We start from the raw sequence: 24,489 nt of genomic DNA on the forward strand, positions 1-24,489 counted from the left end.
CGTGAGCCCCCGTAGCTGACGAGCTATTGGAGATGCACCTTCGCGCCCGAGAGGCAACGAAGCCTGTGACTGTTGTTTGGCAGCCTTCTCAGCCACCCCAGAACTGATCTCTACTGATGAGGGATATTATCCCGAAACACGAGCCAGATATTGGGCAACACCATGCTGTGGGTAGCACAGGATGGGAAATAACTGTATCCCCTTTCGGGCGTAAGTGCAGCGGTGGCGTGTGGTGTACGACCAGAAAAAAAGTAGTAAATAGCCCAGGGAATCGGGTGAGGTTCAGTTCCGATACCACCAAAGTATCTACTGTGTGTGGGTGATCTCTTGGCCGTTCCTGGGGCCTACCTCCCAACACTTCAAATACTGATCAATTGTTAATTTCTGGCCACCAGGAAAACAGGTGTACCAAAAATGTAATCTAACAGGGCCAGACTGATGAACCACTTGTGTTAAATTTAAGGCCTCTAAATAGCTGATGAACAAACCCCCAGCAGTGTCAGTGGAATGGTCAGACACTGAAGTCCTCAACAAGGGGGAAACAAGGATGAGAGCAGAAGCAGAGGGAGAAAGTCAGCTAACGCTCCAGCAAAATCAGTTTTGTGTCCTGGAGAGGGTGGGACTGGCGTAGCGGGCACCGGACGTTTCCCCGGTGGGCTGGTTTTGGTGCGGTGGGGGCCGCTTTCGTTGCAGGGGGCTGGTTTTGCAGCAGCGGAAGTAGTGTTTCAAAATAAGCACCCAGCTCCCTCCCTCCCTGGTGCTTCTCACCTACTCTCAGGAAGGTCTGCCAAAATGGCTCCTTTAAATCCTGGAATTAAACAATACACTTTATAGCTCATGAATGTAATGCCTTTATCTACGCAGCTGTCGAGTTGCGGGCTGTTCTAAAATGAGGTCACCTAGAAATCTTTCAGTTTCCTAACTCACTCCAAGAAACTTGCTTTCCTCCACTGCCAGTCGCATGTTGTGCGGTGCGTCATCGCTTATGCTTTTCGTTTCCAGTTTCAACACTTCCCATTCACACCATTCCGAGAGTGCTACATTCATAGTCTTTTCTTAGCCGTGTACAAAAGAAAGGCGGAGCTTTCTCCACACGAAGACGAAACTACTTAACAAAAGGTTCCGGTGCTTGTGGGCGAAACCAATTTGTATAGTTCTAATTCTCTGAGGGCTCTGGATAGAAATATCACGGTCTTGTTCCACCGGAGATTTTCCGTCTTTCGGAGGTTATTTTTATATCTACGTGTCTGCAGTAGTTGAAGATGATCAAATAGCATTTTTAACCAGAACTTGGGATTTATAACAAGTCTGGGAACTATGGTCTAAGGTCGGTGGGTGGAACCCGGAAGGAGAGCAGTGTGACTGCAGAAACTACAGCTCTCAGGGTGTTTCTCGTGCCCGACGGTCCCAGAGTGTGCTAATCTTTTGTTGAGTTTGAAGCTAAGCATTTTTTAGCATGTCCAGAAAATGTGCCCTGGTAGCCCAGGAGCCATACTCTCTCCATCATCTAACCTGTGTCGTCACACTGTTTCGTTTGATTCTGCGTTCTGAAGTCCCTCTGGATCTTGTGATCCTGAAATTCTCTCCATGACGGGGAACTGCATGGGCCGCGGAGCGATCCCTTTCCGCTTCCTGAAAGTTCACACCAGCTCTTTCTTCCATCTAATTTTCATGTTTGGAGGGTACACTTTTGTGCTGCTTCGTAATACTTGCACACCACGGGGCTCATTCACAAAGTGCATTTTGCAGCACTTAAGTTATAGTCCGAATGGATGAGCCTATGCTGTTTGCAGCTTGACACCAGGAAGACCGAGGTCCTCATCCTTGGCAGACAACCTAAAACCTGCCCAATGGTGTGGTGGCCTGACTGTCTAGGCAAGTTACCTATACGCAAGCCGAAAGTGAAAAACCTAGGAATCTGGTTGGACTCGAAATTATCTTTTGATAATCAAATTACAAATCTTGCAGGGCAATTTGTTGGGATCTTAAAAACCTTGAAAAACATTCTTGCTTGTCTACCAAAAGCATCCAGGAAGACAGTCTTTAATCATGTCACGACTGGACTACTGTAATGTCCTGTGTCTCGGGGTGTCTCATGCAAGATTAGGAAGACTACTGCAGGTGCAGAGTATGGCAACTCCGCTGCTTATAAATCTGCCTAGATGCTCACTGTCGGCCCCAGCTCTAGCAATGTTGCGCTGGTTTCCGTTAAGACATCGGGTGTCTTTCAAAGCCATGTGCTGTTGGCAAAAAATTCTCAACCATAAAGGCCCTGGATATCTTCACCCTCTGATCACACCTTACTTTCAGCATACTCTTCGCTTGAATGCATCCCCAGAATTAAAAGAGCCCGCATCGGAGGCCGTTCCTTCAACTACTTGGCAGCCAAGATGTGGAACTCCTTTCCCCTGTGGCTTAGGCATGAAAAATCTGTAATAGCTTTCCGCAAGAATTTTAAAATATTGTTTTTCAGGTTGACTTAGATTAGGGGTCTCATATCACCCAAAAAAGAGGAAGACCTTTGCTATTCATAACCTGCACTTTTAAAGTTGTTACAGCCAAAAAAGTCCAGAAACAGATGTAAATTACTGTAGCTAAGAGCTGGAGTATGTCCAGCATTGCACATGGCAAACCACTAGTACTGCAACACCGTCCCATAGGAAACAATGGAGGTAGAGGCTTAGATTACATTATTTAAAATAGCTAAGAATACAAATCAATATATTTTATAGTTAAGAAATTCTATCTAAAAATAAAATATTTATAATTAATTTCCAAAATATTTTTACAACTGTTTTGAAATGATAAATTAATGTAATATTAGCATTCATTAAAATATAATCAAATCATTTTTTTATCAATTCTGTATATTACTTTTAATAACTATTTCTGCTAATGAAAATTACTTTAGGTGGGATTTTATTTTTTCATTTACACTTCAGAAAAATATATCTTTTCATTTAATATATTTCAATTCATTACAGATTTAATTCAAAATAATTGTAATAGTGCTATGGTTTTTTAAAATGTTGTTCTACATTTAAAATATATATATAAAATTAATGTACTTTCTGTAAATATGTTTATTGATTTTTAACAACAATATAAATTCCTAAATTTCCCCCATCCTTCCCCATCCATGGAGGAACTCACATCCACATTACATACAGGATATGGGATCCCTGGTTTTACAGTACACTGCAGAACATTGTCATAAGTATCATCACATTCGTATAATACACAACTGCATCCCTTCCCATCTTTTACTCGGCCTGCTCAATGTCATTATGCAGAGTTTTCTATAAAATTAATTTACTTGGACATTAACATTAAAATATTTGTACTACATTTTTTAGAGTTAAATAAACCTTTTGACTTTTCCATGTAATTTACAATAGGGAGACTCCACAGTCAGTTGACAATCTACCTATAGTAAAATATAGGGAAAATTAGAAACGTTTATTAAACTTTACAGTAAATTAGTCCACATATTTTAATGTTTAATATTAATGTAAAAATAATTATATATATTTATTTTCAATGTAAAACAAAATAAAAAAAAGAAATCTACAGCACTATTAAGCTAACTCTGAATGAAATCTCTTGAACCAGATGACCGCATGATGACGGGCTTGAATATTCGCTGATACACTTTCCTTGAATACTGAGCTACTAAACTGATAATATACAGTTTTTTGGAACACATACAATTTTCAAAATTATTGGGTTCTACGAACTGGAAACTATTTAATGAACCGAGCCCATTTACCTTCAAGCCCTGAAGAAGTCCGATTGAGGAAGAAACGCGTTGGCTATTTCGAATTTTAAAGAACAAGAACAAAGAATAATTCTTAACATCACAAGATCTGATCGACTTTTTTCACTTTGGGAAAACAACTGTTCATTTTAGCCCATTCATAATATAGACATGGTTAAATAAATTTTACATGTATTCACTTGAATCTTTTGAAGAGTGCAGGGCTGTTGTGTTCATGTTGTTCTAGAGCGATCAAAGGATTTGGTTTTCACTTGTTTCTCTATTTGGGACATAGGGGGTTGTGTCCTAAGCCCATTTGCACTTTTTTTTGCTGAATATTACTGCTTGGGATGTTAGGGCCATTGCTGGCATTAATACTTTGATCCCCATCTTTGTGTGCTGAGTGAAATATTGGATTAATTTAATATAATAAATTAGATACTTTTCTTTATGAAGGTTCACTAAAAAATTCAACTTAAGGTAAAAAAAGTTGTTATGCATTAATAATTATTATTATCTTTAAATAGAGGTATACAAATAATTTAGCATACTTTAATTATATTTTATTGAATCATAATGGTACAATAATGGTTTTAAATTAACAAAAGATTGACATATTTTGTAATTAAATAAAAAATATGTTTTATTTTTAGATTGTTTTAACACACATTATTGTTAATTATAGCTTTAAATATTTTAAATAACGTAATTTGATTTAGCATTATTTCCAATGGGTTTTTATTGCTGGATTTTATTTAACACTATGGGGTCTATTAAAATGGCGGTCGGAAAATCATTCCGACCGCCCTGGTAGCGAGAAAACACCACCCGGTAGGACTGCGGCATAACCGCCGGTCCAATTAGTATGCCCCGCAGTCGAAATCCGACTGCAGCGGTCGGATCGCGGCAGTTAACATTGCGGCGGTTGCTGCTACCAGCAGCACCACTGCAATGTCCAAAGAAGCATGTTGCGCATATCCCTGCACTGTGTAGCAGGCACTGCACAGTGCCTGCCACCTGGTACAGGGACACGTAGGGGCCAACAGAGCACAGTGTAGTTTGAAACAGTTTGTGTAGCATTGCTGTGTGGAGAAACCAATCAAACATGACCCTACAATGAAACTCCCTTTCTAGAATGCAAGGAGATTCTTTCTTAGGACCATATTTATCACTTTTTCATACAGCACAACATTGCAAGCCACCTTGCTGCGCTGCATGAAATGGAAAGCGCAGGAATACACCGTCTAACATTATACAGTGCAAAACAATCCTCAGAGGCATTTTCCTCTTTTTATGTGTGCTGCAGAATGCAGCACACCTAAGAAAAAGGAAAAACAAGGAGGAATAAAGATATTTCTTCTCGTTACGCCTCACATGGGAAGGCATAGCATTTTGACTCATTCCCAGGTCTAACCTGGGAATGTGCCAACATTCATGGGTGAATGCGTGGTAACACCCATGCTCCACCCATTGAACGCATCCCTGAGACAGAGTAATGCAAGGCAGCAATTTGCACGCAAGGTGGCCTTGTGTGGCTCGATAAATCTCACTTAGGTTTTGCATCATCCTTGTGCCCCCTTGCGTGGCGCAAGGGTGACGCACAACCTTGATAAATCTGGCCTTTGTGTCCTACAGAATAGTGCCGACAGTTTGGTATATCTCTGCTGAGGCACCTCTCCACTTTTTCATGTGTACAACGGAGATGCCTCCATCATGATACAGTAGATGTCCAAGATTGTGCTAACTGGCCCCACTGATGATGTATTTCATGAATGAGGTGAAGACTCTTGATGCTGCTGCTGGAATTTTTGAAGCCCTTTCATCTGCAACGAGTGTCTGAGATCATGAGAGTTGGTGTGCATTAAGTAAACATTAGCGGGCCTATTCTCTTTCGTAAAAACAACAAGTGATGGACTGAATGTGGATCAATGTCACACACTCCCCCAGTCAAAAGATCTGGGCCCAAATCCATCGTTTTTTTGCACTCCACACCACCCTGGGTTAGACAATGGCGATATGCAAATCAGCTCTGACCCTGTTGCCCCATGGGAACAGTCCAGTCCGAACTACAAAAGCCATGTCCTTCCCAGAACGGAATCAAGCATCCGAGGACCGGACCGGTTTAGAGGTAACACCTCTCTTCAGCCCGGCTAGCTTGATTCCAGTGGTGTGGAGTGCCTGGGACCCACGTCTGGGCATCCCCAGCGCACTTAGGGCGGCAATTGCAAAAACAACAAGTGATGGACTGAATGTGGATCAATGTCACACACTCCCCCAGTCAAAAGATCTGGGCCCAAATCCATCGTTTTTTTGCACTCCACACCACCCTGGGTTAGACAATGGCGATATGCAAATCAGCTCTGACCCTGTTGCCCCATGGGAACAGTCCAGTCCGAACTACAAAAGCCATGTCCTTCCCAGAACGGAATCAAGCATCCGAGGACCGGACCGGTTTCGAGGTAACACCTCTCTTCAGCCCGGCTAGCTTGATTCCAGTGGTGTGGAGTGCCTGGGACCCACGTCTGGGCATCCCCAGCGCACTTAGGGCGGCAATTGCAAAAACAACAAGTGATGGACTGAATGTGGATCAATGTCACACACTCCCCCAGTCAAAAGATCTGGGCCCAAATCCATCGTTTTTTTGCACTCCACACCACCCTGGGTTAGACAATGGCGATATGCAAATCAGCTCTGACCCTGTTGCCCCATGGGAACAGTCCAGTCCGAACTTCAAAAGCCATGTCCTTCCCAGAACGGAATCAAGCATCCGAGGACCGGACCGGTTTCGAGGTAACACCTCTCTTCAGCCCGGCTAGCTTGATTCCAGTGGTGTGGAGTGCCTGGGACCCACGTCTGGGCATCCCCAGCGCACTTAGGGCGGCAATTGCAAAAACAACAAGTGATGGACTGAATGTGGATCAATGTCACACACTCCCCCAGTCAAAAGATCTGGGCCCAAATCCATCGTTTTTTTGCACTCCACACCACCCTGGGTTAGACAATGGCGATATGCAAATCAGCTCTGACCCTGTTGCCCCATGGGAACAGTCCAGTCCGAACTACAAAAGCCATGTCCTTCCCAGAACGGAATCAAGCATCCGAGGACCGGACCGGTTTCGAGGTAACACCTCTCCTCAGCCCGGCTAGCTTGATTCCAGTGGTGTGGAGTGCCTGGGACCCACGTCTGGGCATCCCCAGCGCACTTAGGGCGGCAATTGCAAAAACAACAAGTGATGGACTGAATGTGGATCAATGTCACACACTCCCCCAGTCAAAAGATCTGGGCCCAAATCCATCGTTTTTTTGCACTCCACACCACCCTGGGTTAGACAATGGCGATATGCAAATCAGCTCTGACCCTGTTGCCCCATGGGAACAGTCCAGTCCGAACTACAAAAGCCATGTCCTTCCCAGAACGGAATCAAGCATCCGAGGACCGGACCGGTCGTGCCATGTCCCACTATGATCTGCCCATGAAAGTCTGCTCCTTGTGGGGCCACAGCTTGCCTGTTACTTAAAGGACCAATGCACCAGAATTTGCAGGATATAATTCTGGGATACCTAGACCTCCCCTATTTCTCTGTTGATAACTTGTGTGCTATATGAGGGTAGACTCCCTTCTCAACCCCGCAAGCAAAAATGAAGGATATTTTTTCTTAGGTTTTAAAAAACTCTGTAATAGAAAATGCAAGGCTTGAAATACATATACTACTCTAGACAGTATATTTATTTCGATTCCATGAATCTTATACATCCTGGAGAGGAAAGACAGGACCAATGTCTAACATCACTGTGTAGATCCAAAATGAGGCTGGAGAGATTTGCTTTGTAAAGGTCTGTTCTGCAATGGTAATGTTTATTCTCAAGTGACTAATAAATCCAGTGACTCAGTAGAACAGGGGTAGTTGTTGCAAAGCTTCCACCTCTACTATGGAGGCTCTTATATTTGGGATCTCAAACTTAGGGCCTTATTACGAGCTTGGTGATCCCATGGACCGCCGCATCAACTGTGGTGGTGTTAGCACGGTGAGCTATGTGGTCCAGCTGCTGTGTTACGAGTTGGGCAGATCGGCTTAGCAAAGAACGCCGCTGGTCCGCTAAGACCACCAGGTTCGCAGTTGGGGAAAGGCAGCCGCAATAGGGCGGTACAGGGGAGCTGCATCGCCGTCATATTATGAGTTGCCTGTTCTCTGCAGAGCAACCGCTTACAAGTCAGAACCAGTATAAATGTTCATCCATTTTCTTAATTACTCTACAGAAGGATATGTGTTAGAAGGAGAGGGGGGTGTGCACATGGTCAAGGAAGTCACATAGTTTATTAACAAGCAGGTATACAAATAGGAACCTCACGACCACAGACGCACATCGCCGCTCCACAGACCTTCCACTCACCCAGTGTCGCATTCTCCGCATGAGATAGTACCTGAGCTGCTGCTGAGAACATCACACACCTCCTATATATATATATTTTTATGACATCACAATTGTTTTCTACATAACAACAAATATTAGGATCACAATCAACTTCACAGAATATAAAAAATGTAGCAGAAAAATCATTGTCCAATGCACATTCCTCTTACCCATAAACAACTTTAGAATACGTAAGCATATTTCTTAACCAGAATCTACATACATTTCCCACAAATAAACCTTGTCTTAACGTAATGAATAATCCCTTAATTTTACAGGCCCATGCCGAGTGTTATGTTATGTTATTTATATTTAATATAGTGCACAACTCACCCAGGGACATCTCGGTGCTGTTGCGGAAACAGGGACCGGAGAGGAAGAGAGGAGATCAGAATAAGTGGGATTTGAGGAGTTTCCTAAATTTGCAGTGGTTCGGACATGTGCGGCATGAAGTTGAAGCTTGTTCCAGTAGTAGGGAGCAAGATAGGAAAAAGCCTTACCTCCGCTGCGAGTCAGGCGAATGCGAGGAACACACAATAAGGCTTTATCACAAGATCTTAGGCAATGTCCTGGAGTGTAGGTTTAGATTTTTTGTTGCAGGTATACCGGTCCTTTCCCTTTAAGGGCATTATAGGTGAGGCAGCAAATCTTAAAACAGGAACTTTTCTTCACCAGAAGCCAGTGCAGTTCCCTCAGCAATGGAGCTGAGGCCGTGCCTGAGGGCCGATCGAGAACAAGTCTGGCTGCAGTATTCTGAACCACCTGGAGTTTGGCAACTAGGGTCTTGTTGACATCCGCCAGGAGGGCGTTGCCGTAGTCCAACCTGCTTATTGCTAAGGCTTGGATTAGAGACTTACGGGCAGAGGTTGGAAGGTAGGGGAGAATTCTGCACAGAAGGCGCATATTATGGTAGCATATTCCGGAGGTGGCCAAGATGTGTTCTTTCATTGTTAGTGCTAGGTTGCCAAGATTTTTTACTGCTTGTTTGGGTATGAAAATGGAGCCCAATTGGTGAGGTCACCAATCGTCTGTCCAAATAGAGGCAGCTTTCCGAAACAGCACGATCTCAGTCTTATCTGCATGTAATTGGAGATAGTTCCTGTTCATCCAATCAGAGATGGCTAGCATACCCAAGGTGAAACATTTTTTTGCCGCTATGAGGTCAGGGTCAAATGTGAACATCAACTGGGTGTCATCTGCATATGAGATTATTTCAAAGCTAAAATACTTGGCAATCCTGGCCAGGGGAGCCATATAGATGTCAAACAGAGTAGGGCTCAAAGAAGAGGCCTGCGGAACACCATTGTCCAGGATTGACTTACATGAAGAATATGGGCCCAGGATAATGGTTTGATGTCTATCTTCCAAAAAATGATTGAGCCATTTTAGCGCTAGGCCTTGTATGCTGATCTCTCGCAGCCGTTCCAGCAGCCTCTTGTGAGAGACTGTATCAGAGGCTGCTGAGAGATATAACAGCGCAAGCATTACTGGATTACCTGCGTCCAGCCCACGGCGCAGGGAATCGGTCACAGCCAGGAGCACCATCTCCGTGCTACGGCCTGGTGGAAAGCCAGATTTGGAGGACTTTAGGATTTGGTTGGATTCTAGGTAGGTAACTAGTTGTTGTTGATTAGACTTTTGAGCTGTTTATCCAGCAGAGGGACCAGAGATATAGGCCGGTGGTTGACCAAAGATTTTTGATCCAGGGTGGGTTTTTGTAGGATAGGACGTACACATGTCGTTTTCCACTCAGGCAGAATGGAGCCTGTTTTTAGCGAGCATTTAAAGATCTCTAGGATCGTTGGGGCAAGGTGATTGGCCAACAGAGACATTATTTTGGGAGGTCGATGTCCAGAGGGGAGCCTGACTTGGCTGTCGAATGAGAGCCACAAATTTCCTCCAGGGTGAAGAGCGCAGCACTTTCTAAGATGTAGGGAGACTCCTTCATTTGATCCCCGTCGGGACAAATGGACCCTACTTCCGGTGAAGAAGACCCTCTTCACAACTTGCCGGCCGATTACCATGTTGGGCAGAAAGCCTACTCCAGACAGTCGGAATCTCCTCAACTGTGTCCGAACTCTTCCGACCGACTCGGTCAGTTTACAACACACCCGACCAATTACAATGTTCACGTTCGGAATGTAACCCATGTAGTCATTCCGAATCGGTTCCGGCTGGCTTTTTAGAGAATTTGTGTTGGTCGGCACCGCATTGTACACCTCTATGGATATTACGATGCCGTTTTCAAACAGCCTTTCTTAGTTGGCATGTCCGACACAGAAAGGCTTTCAGAAAGTGACTTTGGGGGCAGTAGCAGGGCCCCTTCATCCTAAAGCCTCTGGTTGGTGGCTAAGGGGGTACCTAAGGGACCCCCCTGTAAAACCCTGCACTGTGTGGCAGGCACCATGGCGTGCCTGGGACGGGGTGCGGGGTTATACACACACACCCCATTTCATCATTGGAACCTGTGTTGTCGGGCGGAACACAGGCTCCCTTAGGAAGCATCGGGACTCCGACCGTACAGTGTTCGGTCGCATCGTAATCAGGTGGGCTGAACTGCTCACTACGAGTCGGTCTGTCTGGATTCCGAGACGTTGTTGGGTGGAAAGTTTCCGCACAACACCGTAATCGGCCCCATAGTGTTTAATACCACAATCATCTCCACTCACCACTCTTGCTTCAGAATCAACTGCAACATCCAAAAACACATTGCTGTCATCTAAGACTGCTCCTCTTTTACAGATGGTTGTGTCCACCAATACCTCCTCAAACTGATTGCAATTGTTACACAAAGATACTCTAGATAAAATCCATACAGTCCCATCTTGCGCTCTCACAGCATTCCTGAAACACTGAATTACCATCACAGGATAGGACCATTTAGATGTTCCTTTCCTAACATCAAGACCACGTTTCACTCTTACCTGGTTGACAACTTCAACTGACCGTTTACTGGGCGTACCTCTTTTCTCATCCATCATTTTCGTCATAAGCCTCTTGCATTTTTCCACCGCTCTCCTAATTCTCTTGTAATCTACCTCGGTATCACTATTACTCCTTTTCTTCAACCACCATGCTAAGACAACCAGCTTTCATCCCTCTTAGTAATTCAGAAAGAGACACAACTGACACAGAATTTGGTATGGTCCTAAATGTCAGCAAAGTAGCTTGAAAAGCTTTCCTCCAATTGAAAACCTCTTTACAGCCAACTGAATAGATTCCTTAATCACCCGATGAAACCTTTCTACTTGCCCATTAGCCTCTGGGTGGAATACTGATATTCTTTTGTGTTGTATACTAAATGTAGAGAAAAACTGTTCCATCTGTCTACTAATGAATTGGGACTCATTGTCTGACACAATGACCTGAGGAATACCTTCTCTACAGAATAGTTTGTCCAAGAACTCCACAATTGCCTCAGAAGTCACCTTGCCAACCAATCTGACATCTGGCCATTTTGAAAAATAATCTACAATCACTATGCCACAACATGTTTGTTTAGAAATGACAAAAAAGGGCCAATAATGTCCACACCTAATTTATGCCACAGGCCATCCGGCAACTCCACAGGCACTGACTCCATCACAATAGCTTTGGCGGATTTCTCACTAGCAGAACAGAAAGGACATGACCATACCCATTAGTCTACCATTAAATCTACTCCTAGCCACCAATACTGTTCTTGCAACATCCGTTTGGTATTGGATATTCCACAATGTCCTTCATGAGCAAAACGTATCAATTTCTTTCGGAAGCTGAAAGGATGTACAACTTTATCCCCCCTCGATATTAAACCATTCTCTTCACCTAGTTTCTCACGTACCTTGTGAAAACCCTTCAGTTCAACTGTAACTCCCTTCTCTCCTGGCCAACCATCATGTACATATTTCTGAACTTTTAATAGCACTTCATCGTTTTTAGTTTCATTAATCTGTTCCTCTTTTGATATAACACACAAACCAACATAATTTCTCCCCGGATCACTAACATCAGCAAAAGTATATGCGACTTCACACTCAGATTCTTTCTCCAGATCCGGAGGGAGGATCTGCTGCCATCATCCACCTTGATCTAAATTCAGCTTTCAACATTGTGGACCGTGCTACCCGTAATCAGAGAGTGTGGAATGCAGGCATTGAGGACACGGCACTTAAATGACTCTGCTCCTTTCTAAAGGATCATACTTTTCAGGTCTTAGATCAGACACACTATTCATCAAATCTTCCCATCAGTTGTGGGGCCCCTCAGGGATCTTTCTTGAGCCCACACTTTTTAATTTGTAGATGCTATTGCAAATATCGTGCAATCATTTGGGTTGTTATTGGTCTCCTATGCCGATGACACCCAGCTGGTCCTGTCTATTTCCCCTGACCATACCAACAACCATTTATCCTTAACGCCATGCCTCCAAGCTGGATGGCCCGCTGGATGGCCGGCTGCAAACTAAAATTCAACGAGGACAAGACAGAAGTTATGTTGCTGGGTAATGACTCCCAGAGCTGTGTTCATAGGCCCATCCCAGACTAATAAAGAGCTTGGGGGTATGACTGGACTCTAAGCTTACAATGGAACATCAAGAAAATCTCAGAAAGCTGCTTTGGCATTCTGAGATTATTGAGGAAAGTTCCTTAAGCTCCTCCCTTTTACAGCTGGAAGAATCATTGTCCAGGCACTGGTGGTGGCACGCCTAGATTATGGGAATGCCTTATACCTTAGCTCTCCGTGCTATGTTACCAAAAAACTGCAAACAATGCAGAATGCTGCAGCATGACCTCTTACGGACACTCCCAAGTGTCGGTTGGCTGCCAAGGCCCTTAAGGATCTCCACTGGCTTCCTGTGGTGCGCTGCATCCAGTTTAAGTCCCTATGCATCATTCATGGGGCAATAAACAATAGAGGCCCTCTATTGCTACGATCACTAGCTTCTCTGTATGTGCCAAGCAGACCCCTCGGGTTGACCTCTGCTCACCTACTTAAGATTCCTAGGATTAAGAGATCAAGTTTGGTAGGTCGTTCCACATCTTTTCTGGTGTCTAAGCCTACTCAAACTTCGCCTCCTGGAGCAAGAGCTCCCTTTCCACAAAGCTCTTAATACCTGGCTATTCAGGGAGTAATCTAATCCCCGAGCTGTTCTACGGTGGCTGTGAAAGCACTGGGAGGCCCACGGGTAGCCATGCGCTATACAAATACTGCAGAATGGACTAGAATAGATCCTTAACCTTCATCTCTACAGACAGCCTGGATATGCAATTATCATGTACATTGTTACATCCTGGAACATACTCCATCTTGTATCGGAATGATTGCAGTTTGGACGCAAGTCTAGCTAATCTTGCTGTCATCGATCTGCCCCCTCCTTTTGACAACATGTTGATTATTGGTTTATGGTCCATCCTTATGGAAAATTAGGTTCCCCAAAGTAACATCCTATAGTGTTCAGCCCCTCATACGCAAGCCAAACACTCTTTCTCAATAACAGCATAATGCCTATCTGATTCTCTCAATGTTCTTCAACCATATGGTATGGGGCTTGTTCCAAGCAGGAGTATCCAAAACATGGACACAGTGGAGTGTGGGTTCATTGCCCGTGGGTGTCATACGTATTCCTGAATCAACTATAAGGTATTGACAATAGGACATGCCCTCCCTAAATGCTTTCTAACCTTAAACAAGAAAAATTGCATGGCCACCCGTCACCCATGCCATCTACAAAATGGCAGTGCTCATGAATCACTAAAAAGTAGACTTTGGCTAACTAGGTGCTCTAAAGGAAGCCCTGTGGCCATCCCTCTAACTTTGGTGCCTGTGTCTCCAACTTCCAGGCACAGGAAAGGAGGCAATAGACTCACTACCCAGGGAAGCTTTCATTATCCTCCATCTTGTGTCATAGGACATCAGTACTCAGACTTATAGTACACAGAGTCCTATTACCATACATGTGCTACACATTCACTGCACACACATTCACATGGGATGACAACGTAAGGTTGTGGCAGTTCATATCACAGCAGAACTTTACACGAGAGAGGTCAGTAGACCGCAAGGTCCATAACACAGGGAAATAAAAGGTGTGGGCACACTAAATCTCACAAAATACTGTACTCTGCCACCAGGAGTCCTATGCTCACTATGATGACACACTTGGCATGCCCCTCAAGGTTACAGAACAGTTTCTGGACTTTGCACTACCAGGGACAGGCCTAGACCTCTGCACATGCGCTAGATTAATGTGATGCCAGGACAAAATGTCAGGATACCAGTCTCATGTGCAGTTGTGTACTCAGGGCAAGAGTGCACACCTGTTACCATACAGGGGGTATTCTTGTTCCATCAGTTGTCATTGGGCGAGGTGCAGATATGGAAATACCTTGATCAGAAAGAAATACCCAGATTGGAGAAGGAAATGAAGATGTTGGGAGATGGAATTAGAAGTCAAATAGGAGGGAGAGCAAGATGCTAAGGTGGGAAAACAGGGAAGAAAATGTTCTTCTGGTTATTCACTTAATAAAGGCGTGGAAAAGAACTAGGTCAAAAGCACTGTGTTATACGCTTTTGCATATTTCCTCAGTAATGTATGTAGATTAACAAGATGTTAGGAATTGCACATTTCTCTGACTTCCACATTTTGGTGAATACATCCCTCACAGGTCTTTGGAGATGCTTGAACTCATTTGTTTATAGAGCTGGATATGTGAAAGTTAACTACGAGTATAAGTTTACCTCTTAAAAATGTTTATCTCCCAGGAAATTGGGCTTAGATGTGTTTGTAGAAATATTTTCAGAATTGAAGCTTTTCAATTTTGCAAGAATGACAACTTTTAAATCCCTAACAAGGTGTAATCATCTAACTCCTGAAATGGACTATGAAATCTCTTTTTGGAGAAAATCTGTTGGAAGTGATGGATCTGGGTCCACAGATGGTAGGACTTGTTCATAGAACATGTAGTGGACCTTTGGACAGTTCCATGGCTTGTACATACTAGGGGTGGCATCTAAGAAACATCGGTTTTCGTCATGTATAGCCTTCATTCAATCCCTAGCCAAGAGAAAAAGAATTGAGTGTGGCTTAAAACACAGCTGACTTAGGCGTGGTTAACTTGAATCAAATAATATTGGTGTCTTCTATTGTTGCCCTAAAACGAGAAAGTTCTAGCTGGGACTGGTAAGTTTCATGGATAAGATCTTGGTTACGAATGTGAAGGTACACCCAACTTCTCATCTAGTTTACTACCATAGATGTAGAGGAAGCATAAGTGAGGTCGTTGGTAAATGTAATTTCCAATAAGATCTATTTCCCAGGGATAATGATGTGTAGTAGGTGAAGAGGAAGGCAACCCTGGAAATCCAAGGTTGGTTAGCGTTGGGAGATAAAACAGTCGATCTGATGTAGGATGTACACGCTTTGCATTGTTACTTTTGAAGATTTAAGTGGATAAAGGGCAGTAGCCTGGGGAATTCGATTCAAGTTCTCAGTAACTATCTTACATATGTGTACAATAGAACAGGGATGTGCTGTCACCTCAACTTCATGCCAAGGGTTTTAATACCACATACAAACATTGGTAAATAAGCAACACAAAGATTAAATTACAATATGGAGAAAACGCATCCTGGCTTGACACCACCAACATTTAGACCTCCTGCAAATGCGCCTATGGCTGCAAGGTGAGCTTTAAACCCACACATCAGCGAATAAGCTCTATGTCAAAAGCCAAGAGAAGAGCAGGAATAACCCAGTTGACTAAAATCCACCATAATACTACATGACTAGCCGAATGAAATGCAGTTATAAAGTCAATAAAGATACTTTACCATACACCATCCACCAAAACGGACAAAAATAAGCCATTGTGTATAACGGAGGTGTTTTCTAAACCCAGTGATTAACCTATGTAGCGGATCTTTGGTGATTGCACCCATGTTAGTAGATGAATATGTAAAACTTTGACAAACACTCATGATTGATCCATCCTTGCTAATATTTCTAACCACCCTTATGAACCCGGTTTGGTTCTGTCTGTTTTTATAAGAATGCTGACATTCCACGACTCTATCGCAAACAGTCATGCATGTAGAATCGGTAGCCATTTCCTCCCCTCACCATCTGTCATGGTGAAGGAAGCCAAATATTGCGGCTGGTGTACTATGTAAAGTGAGCATAGAGACACCACATGTGTAAAGCATTATAAACAATAACAGGGCTTTAAGGATCCTAACTAACAGTTGTAAGAAAATGTTGTGGAAGCGATCAAGCATCAGTCCCGTATAGTGCCTTCCATCACATTGTAGTGCCTTGATAGTCCCAGAACACTACTCAACCAGAACTTTGTCTCCATGATAAGAAACTTGGGCCTTATACTCCAGGTGGAAAACCGGGGTTGGGAATGATAAGAGTCATAGAGGAATGGTAAGTAGAGACTGCCCCCTTTCACAAATCCCAATGTTCCAGTAAAATACCAATAGAGGTCAAATTTGAATCCTTTGGCCTTCTATGCCTAGTTGGAAGCCATAGGGTTTACTTTAGAGGAGTTTAAAATATGGGCATCTGGACCACTCTACAGCAGGATACTGTTGATTTGCTTGAGTGTAATGTTCAACCCTTGGGAATCTCATACATTTTAGGATACCGGCCTATACATAGTCTGCCTCTCTCTCCAGCTTTGTTTCCCTATGTAAATCCTACCAATAATTTGTGCAATGTTCAAGTGGCATGGCATAAAGTAAATTTTGAGACATGAGATTTTTCCGAAACATGAGATTTCAATATGATCCCACCTATATAAATCTTTAAAAAAAGGTGTTCAGTGTATGCGGGACCCCGACAAGTAAACCTCTAAGCCTTTAATTGGGTCTTGCACATGAACATAGCATCTAACAGTGGGCCCTTACCCTGATTCAAAGGATCATCTATATTTATGCCTAGCTACTTTGAGTAGTTGACCTTTCTGGAGGTTACTGAAAATGTTTGTATCTCATACACCAACTGCAGGAACTGTGCTGTATAAATAAGCTATGTTACAAAGCACGTCATCAGTGAATACATTTAATTTTATATGGAGACTTGGTGTCCTCAAACCCAGGACATTTGGATTCTTTTCCATGTTGCTCACGTAGGGCTACATTGTGAGCAAAAATAAAAGAGGCAAAATGGGGCAACCTTGTCTTCTCACTGTAAAAATGTAATAACAGTGGAATATTTCCTGTTGATCTTTATTTTTGTTCTTGGGCTTTGGGAGTTGGCTAAAATGTGCCTTTTCATATATCGGCTACAGTTGGTCTTATCAAAAAGTTTTTACAAGGGGGGGGGCGTGGCTTGACTGCCGCGCAAGATGGCCGGCTAGTTACGGAGCTCCGCCGCACCGACCAGCCTCCTTGAAGCTTCCTCGATGTGAAGGGGATTGCCTTCGCTTCTGACTCCTGGATTCTCCTGTCGGAACCTCCGGAGAACACGCGGAGCGCCAGTGCGGCTTTTGAACTGCCGTTTTTCATCGGTTTACACGATGTTGCTGCCGCTCCTCACGCAGCCGCCATTTTAGGCGTCCCTCGACACACCGGACCTCCGCCTCCTCAATAAGCCGGCACGTCCTCGACCACCATGTGTCGCTCGGCAGTAATGACTTTTGGGGTGAGCATTTAAGATGATTTATGCTACGCTTATTCTCTTCTGAGGCGCGTCTGTTCAGACTCTACGTTATGTGGCTTCCACTGTGAGACCTGCTTACCTCAGACGCTTTGCCACTTCAGCGTTCATCACTGGCGGTGTACTGCGGCTGTTTCATTAACTGTTTGCTGACTTTCTGCCTCACAGCTTTTTTCTTCTATGGCATGTTTTGCGCCCTTTTTCTTCAATACTACCAGCATCCACACCATTCAGCTCGCTGGCGCTTTCCATTGCAATTTACTTGCGCTTCCTCAGGCACATGATTTCATGTTATTTACCTGCTTTTATTTTGGCGCCTTTGGCTCATATATCCCTCCTATTATTTCTATGCTAGTTTCTCATGCCAAGTATATGCTTTGGACTTGACAGGTATGTTTTGGTGCAACCCTGTCATATTCAGCTGAAGTCTTCAAAGATACTACTTCACTCTTGTCAGCAATACCCTCAGGGATATGTCTTTGGAACGTCTTATGTGTCTATAGTGACTGGCTTACCTTATACTACGGTGACCTTCTGAATCACTACTTTCGCCTTTCTCTCCACTTCTACGCGCCTTGAACTCAATTGCTGTCTGAAGGAGGAACTCCCTATGGTGACATTACGTAAACCTAAGTTTCTCTTTGACCCCTCGGTGAGTACTCCGGTGATTTCTTCAACTGCTGCGTCTACATTGCCTCAGTCTGCAAGAATGTCGACTTCTTCCTCTCAGCGTGCCCCCTCCGGTCACTCAGCTTCCAGTAGAACCTCTCCACCGGCTCCAGCTGGCAAACGTCTTAAACAAAATTCTCCCACACCGGAAGACCCCTCTTCCTCATCTCCTATTGATCAAATTTTGGAAGAACTTCGTGCAATGCGTCCTTTTATCGAAGAGACGAGCAAGGATATGCAGCTTCTGAAAGATAAATGGGAGTCCATGGATGCTCGCCTTTCTTCTGTAGAACTACTTACACCTGAGGTTCAGTCCAACACGCAACGCATTGTAACGTTAGAAAAGACTGTCCTCTCTCTGCAGAAACATACGGAGGATTTGGAAAATCGCAACAGAAGAAACAACCTTCGTATTTACAATCTGCCAGAAAATCTTGAGGGTGACAATCCAGTCTCTTTCTTCACCTCCTTCCTTCCGAAACTTTTGGACATGCCCACCTCTACGTCCATCAGTATTCAAAGAGCGCATAGACTTGGCGCCAGACAATCTTCATCTACCAAACCTCGTGGGGTTATTATCCTGTTTTTGAAGTTCACTGACCTTCTTTCGATCCTTTCAGCAGCAAGAGGCAAAAAACAATTGACTTTTCAAGGTCAGCGAATTTACTTATCTCAAGATGTCTCTAATGCTACTGCCTCCAGACGCAAAGAATTTCTAGCAATGCGTCCCTCTTTGCGATCTCTTGGAGCACGTTATGGCTTATTTCATCCTTGTACCTTCAGAGTCACTCATCGGAATAAGACTTGGACATTTCAGGATCCTGGTGAACTACGTAACTTTCTTCTTCTGCAAAATGAGGAAGGGATGGAAGCTTCTTCCTCTCCTTCAAACAGTGGCTGAAATGTTTCTGTTGTATTCATGTCTTGCTCTCTAGCTCTCTTTTTCTCTGGTTCCATGTACTCTTCTCTGCTTTTTTCTCTTGATCTTCTCATTTTTCTCCTCTTGAATATCTTCTTTTTCTTGAGTCTCCTTGACTATACTCTACATAACTCTTCTTTCTATTTTCTGGTTATATATCTTGTGTCACATGTTCCGTATGTTATTAATTATTTTCTTTTTCCCTATGCAGATCTGTCTCAGATGTTCCCTTCACCATCTTGTTCCGTCCTTTGTTCCCTTTTTGTGAGGTCTCGGTGTGGTTCCGCTCCTGTTCCTGGTCCCCCGTCTTGTAACGCATCACCACCTCCCCGCCTTCCCCCTTGTGTATTTACCCCCTTCAGGTATGTTTATTACAGTCATCCTTTTGGATTTGTACTGTCTTCTATGCCTTCTCTCTTTTCCTTCTTCACCATCCTTTGCTGACCTTCTTTCCTTTCCCCTCGCCTTCTCCCTTTCCCCCTCTCTTTTTCCTTTTCCTCCTACTCTTCCTTCTACCTTTTCAATGGTTTACATATTTTTCACTCTCTTGCAGTTTGAATTATTGCTTATACAGTATGTTTATCCATTTTTCCATTTCCTAGTTATAATGGCTTTTATTGTATCTACTTCACCTTATTGCATGTACAGTATATTTTGGCACCTGTTATTTCTGAATAGTTTTATGCATTCTCATGTTTAACGTTATTTCATGGAATGTGAAAGGATTTAATCATCCTATTAAGCGGCACAGAGTACTTTCCCACCTCTCCTCTTATAATCCTGACATTGCTCTTATCCAAGAAACCCACCTCTCTGACGTTGAGTCTTTGAAACTCAAAAGACTTTGGGTGGGCGATGTTTTCTTTTCACCTGCCTCTCATAAAAAAAATGGAGTTGCTATTCTAGTTCACAAACGTCTCAAATGTAAACTACTTCTTGAAGAGAGGGATGAAGAGGGTCGTTGGATTTTGGTTAAACTACTTGTCAATGCTATCCCGATTACTATACTGAATGTTTATGGTCCTACATGCCCTGACTCTTCCTTTTGGCCCTTGATCACAGCAAAATGTATCCAATACAAGGACGATACCTTTCTATTGGGTGGAGACTGTAACCAGATTGTAGACCCCTTTTTAGACCGTAAATCTTCTGTTCGTTTCATTCCTCATAAACCTCACAAGCAGTTTCTTGACACTATCTCTCAGGTTCATCTCATAGATTCCTGGAGGATCACACACCCTGACACTTTAGATTTTTCCTTTTTCTCTCCCCCACACTCTTCCTTCTCCCGCTTGGATTACATTTTCCTTTCTTCCTCCTTATCTCAAAATCTTCTTTCCTCTTCTATTGAACCTATTGTCATTTCTGATCATGCCCCTATTCTTACTGTCTTTGATCTTCTCCCCCCTGCTCCTAAATCCTCTCGCTGGCGTTTTAACTCCTCTCTTCTCACTGATCCCCTTTTCTCTTCCTCATTTCGCTCTTTCACCTCAGAATTTTTCCAACTTAACTCTACCCCTACCACCCCTCTACACATCCTCTGGGATTCGTTTAAAGCCACGGCCCGAGGTTTCATTATTGACTTTGTCTCCAAGAAAAAGAGAGCGTTTCTTCAAAAACGCAAGGTCGCCCTAACACATATCAAGTCACTTGAACACCAATTTTATACCTCCTCTCCAAATCAGATGTCTCCTGAACTTCTTCGATCTAAAATTGCCTTTAATAAGCTCACCACGGACTCAGCCTCTTCTTATCTTCTACGCAGTAGTGCTCGGTACTACGGGGGTCGCAACAAGTCCGGTAAACTGCTTGCTAATTACCTCAAATCGCGGAAGGAGCGGACTATTATTGATGCTATTTATTCCCCTTCCAATACCCTCCTACATACAGACAAAGACATTTTGGAGCAATTTCACTCTTTCTATGAATCTTTATATACACCTGAAAATCCCCCTACCCCAGATCTTCTTCAGTCATATTTTGATCGTCTGCCTCCACCTGATACCTCCCAGCTCAATTTCTCGACTCTAGACTCTGACATTAGCCTTTCTGAATTGTCCACTGCGTTAACGTCTCTCACCAAAGGCAAGACCCCCGGTCCCGATGGCTTCCCGGTTGAATTTTATCTACATTTTTCCGACATTCTTTTACCTCATCTTCTTCTCCTTTTTCAGTCCTTTTGTTCCGACGGCCTGGCTCAAGGATCATTCCAAGATGCTACTATTTGCCTCATCCCTAAAGAAGGTCGTGATCCCAAATTTTGCAAAAACTATCGGCCAATATCTTTAGTCAACGTGGATTATAAGCTGTTTGCTAAACTTCTCGCTCTTCGCCTTGATCCCCTTCTGCCACACCTCATAGGGAAAGAGCAATGTGGCTTTGTTAAAGGTCGCCTCACTTCGGACAACTCTAGACTATTCCTTAATGTCCTTAGTAAAGCCCCTTCCTTATCCATCCCTCTTGCTGCCATCTCAGTGGATGCTGAAAAAGCTTTCGACCGAGTTGATTGGTCCTTTCTGATGGCTTCCCTGAAGTGGCATGGTTTTGGCCCGAAATTCATTTCCAATGTTTCCTTAATCTATTCCATGCCCAAAGCCTCTGTTTTAGTCAATGGTAAACTCTCCTCATCCTTTACACTTAAACGCGGTGTCCGCCAGGGTTGTCCTCTTTCCCCCCTTTTGTTCATCCTAGCTCTTGAACCCTTTTTGACCTCTATCCGTAATAATCCTTCCATCTCTGGCTTTCCATACGGACCCAATCACCTTAAATTATCTGCATATGCTGATGACATCCTTCTTTTTATTTCTGACCCTGCTACCTCAGTCCCTTCCTTATTGGTTGAATTTGAGAATTTTTCTTTGGTCTCCGGTTATAAAATAAACTCGGATAAGACGGAGATTCTTCCCCTCACTAAATTCTGCCTTCCACACTTCTTTTCTTCCACTGGCTTTGCTTGGCAGAGTAAGAAAATTAAATATCTAGGTGTACTTTTTTCCAACTCTATCTCATCTTCTGTTCAACTCAACATGAACGCCGTTATTTCTAGGATAGATGTCCTACTCTCCTCTTGGAATCCCCTTTTCCTCTCATGGTGGGGGCGTCTTGACTCCATTAAAATGATGATTGCCCCAATCTTAATTTATTTACTTTCCATGCTCCCGATCCATATTCCGACTCTTTACTTTCGTCGTATTGACTCTGTCTTGTCCAAATTCCTCTGGAAACAGAAAAAAGCACGCATCTCAATCTCATCCCTTCGTAAACCCAAAGTAAATGGTGGTACTAATTTTCCGGATTTCCGTCTTTACCACAAATCCTTTTCCCTACGTCAAGCTTCTCGTTGGTTGTCACAGGACATCTCCTCTTTGTCGCCACTTTGGATTTCTGTTGAACGTGATCTGTTACCCCCACATTCATTTAAGGAAGTTCTCCAATTCACCACTAAAGCTCTGTGTCTTGTCTCCCCTTTATTTCGACATACTTCATCTCTTTTGCGACCCTTGACTTCATCTGCTCCTATTTCTCGTGAGTCCTTTCTGTTATTGCCCACCTGGTATAATTCACTTATTCTTATACGGAACAGACCTATTGCCTGGCCTACCTGGAGATCGAGGGGTATTATCTGGGTCCATCATCTTTTCGATGGTTTATCCCCTCGCTCCTTTCCTCAATTTCAGTCCTCCTTCCACTGTCCTTCCTCCTTTGTAAAGAGGTACTTCATTCTTATGGAAACTGTTCTTGAACGGTACTACTCTCTTGAATCGGACGTCTCACCCCCATCATCTTCTTCTTTACTTACACTTCTTTCCACTGTTCCTAAGGCCTCCCTTATCTACCGGTTTTTCTCTGCTTCTGACCCTGATCGCCCCAAATCGAAACTGGAACTCTCTTGGGAAAAAGATCTCGATTCCATATGGCCGATTTGTCTTTGGGATAAAATCTGGGCTAAATCTCTAAAAACCTCCCGCAATGCCTCTCTTACTCAATCTCTCTTTTTCTTCTATCATAGACTCTATTTTTCTCCACTTTCCCTATCTCGTTTTCTCTCCTCTTCTAGTGCTAATTGCTGGACCTGCAATGCTACCAATGCGGATTCCTTTCACCTTTTCTTTCTTTGTCCTTCAGTTCGCCTTTTTTGGACACAGGTGTGGACCCGTATTTCTCATATCTTTCACTTCTCTCTCCCTTTCTCAGCCTCCTTGGTGTTTCTAGGCAGTCTGTCAGATTCCCTTGACCTCCCACCACATTCGAGAGGTCTCTTTGACCTCATGCTTGCCCTTGCCCTCCAACACATTTCTTCTAATTGGAAATCTCTACACAAACTTTCCATAGTCTGTTGGTGGAACTTACTCTGTCATTCCCATAGGCTCGACGTAGCCTTCGCAGCCTTGTGCAAACCCTCTCGTGATGTTGATTTATACTGGTTACCTCTAACTCTCCATTTGGACCAATCTACCAAGACGAAACCCTCTACATTTTCCTCTGCCAATTTTAAACCCCCTTGAATATGTGTACTCCTGTATGTAATCACTTTACTTACTCTTTCACTTATGCCGTTTTATGCTTCATAATATTTTATGTACTGCCTTTTAGACCGTATATTTATCGTTATTGGTGCTTTTACTGTACTTTCTTATGCTTGTTGTTTATAATTACTGCAATTTTCCATTTATGACTTATTACTAGGTTTTCTTACTCCCCCTCCCCCCCTTCCCCCCCCCTCTCCCCCCCCTCTTAAAAACACTTAAAATGCTTTGTTCCTCATTTGTACCATCACCTTTATTTTTTATTCTCTCCTCATATTTCCTCTTCCTCAGTTATTTATGCTGATGTTACCTTGTTGGATTGATTATTTACTTCAATAAAGCTTTCAAACATAAAAAAAAAAAAGTTTTTACAACAATTTTCACTCATTTCGACTGAAGGTTTTTTCAGCATACAATTACAACAGAGCCAAGTTTGAGGCGGTGCACTCTGCCATGTGAATTGTGTTCACCACAGGACAGATTTTTCCCTTGTGCCTATATTTAATGAAGGCAGGCTGAGTGACCAATATTATTTTAGTTCATAAAGGATTAAGGTGAGGCATAG

Source organism: Lissotriton helveticus, chromosome 2_1, assembly GCF_964261635.1.
Source record: "Lissotriton helveticus chromosome 2_1, aLisHel1.1, whole genome shotgun sequence".
NCBI classification, from domain to species: domain Eukaryota; kingdom Metazoa; phylum Chordata; class Amphibia; order Caudata; family Salamandridae; genus Lissotriton; species Lissotriton helveticus.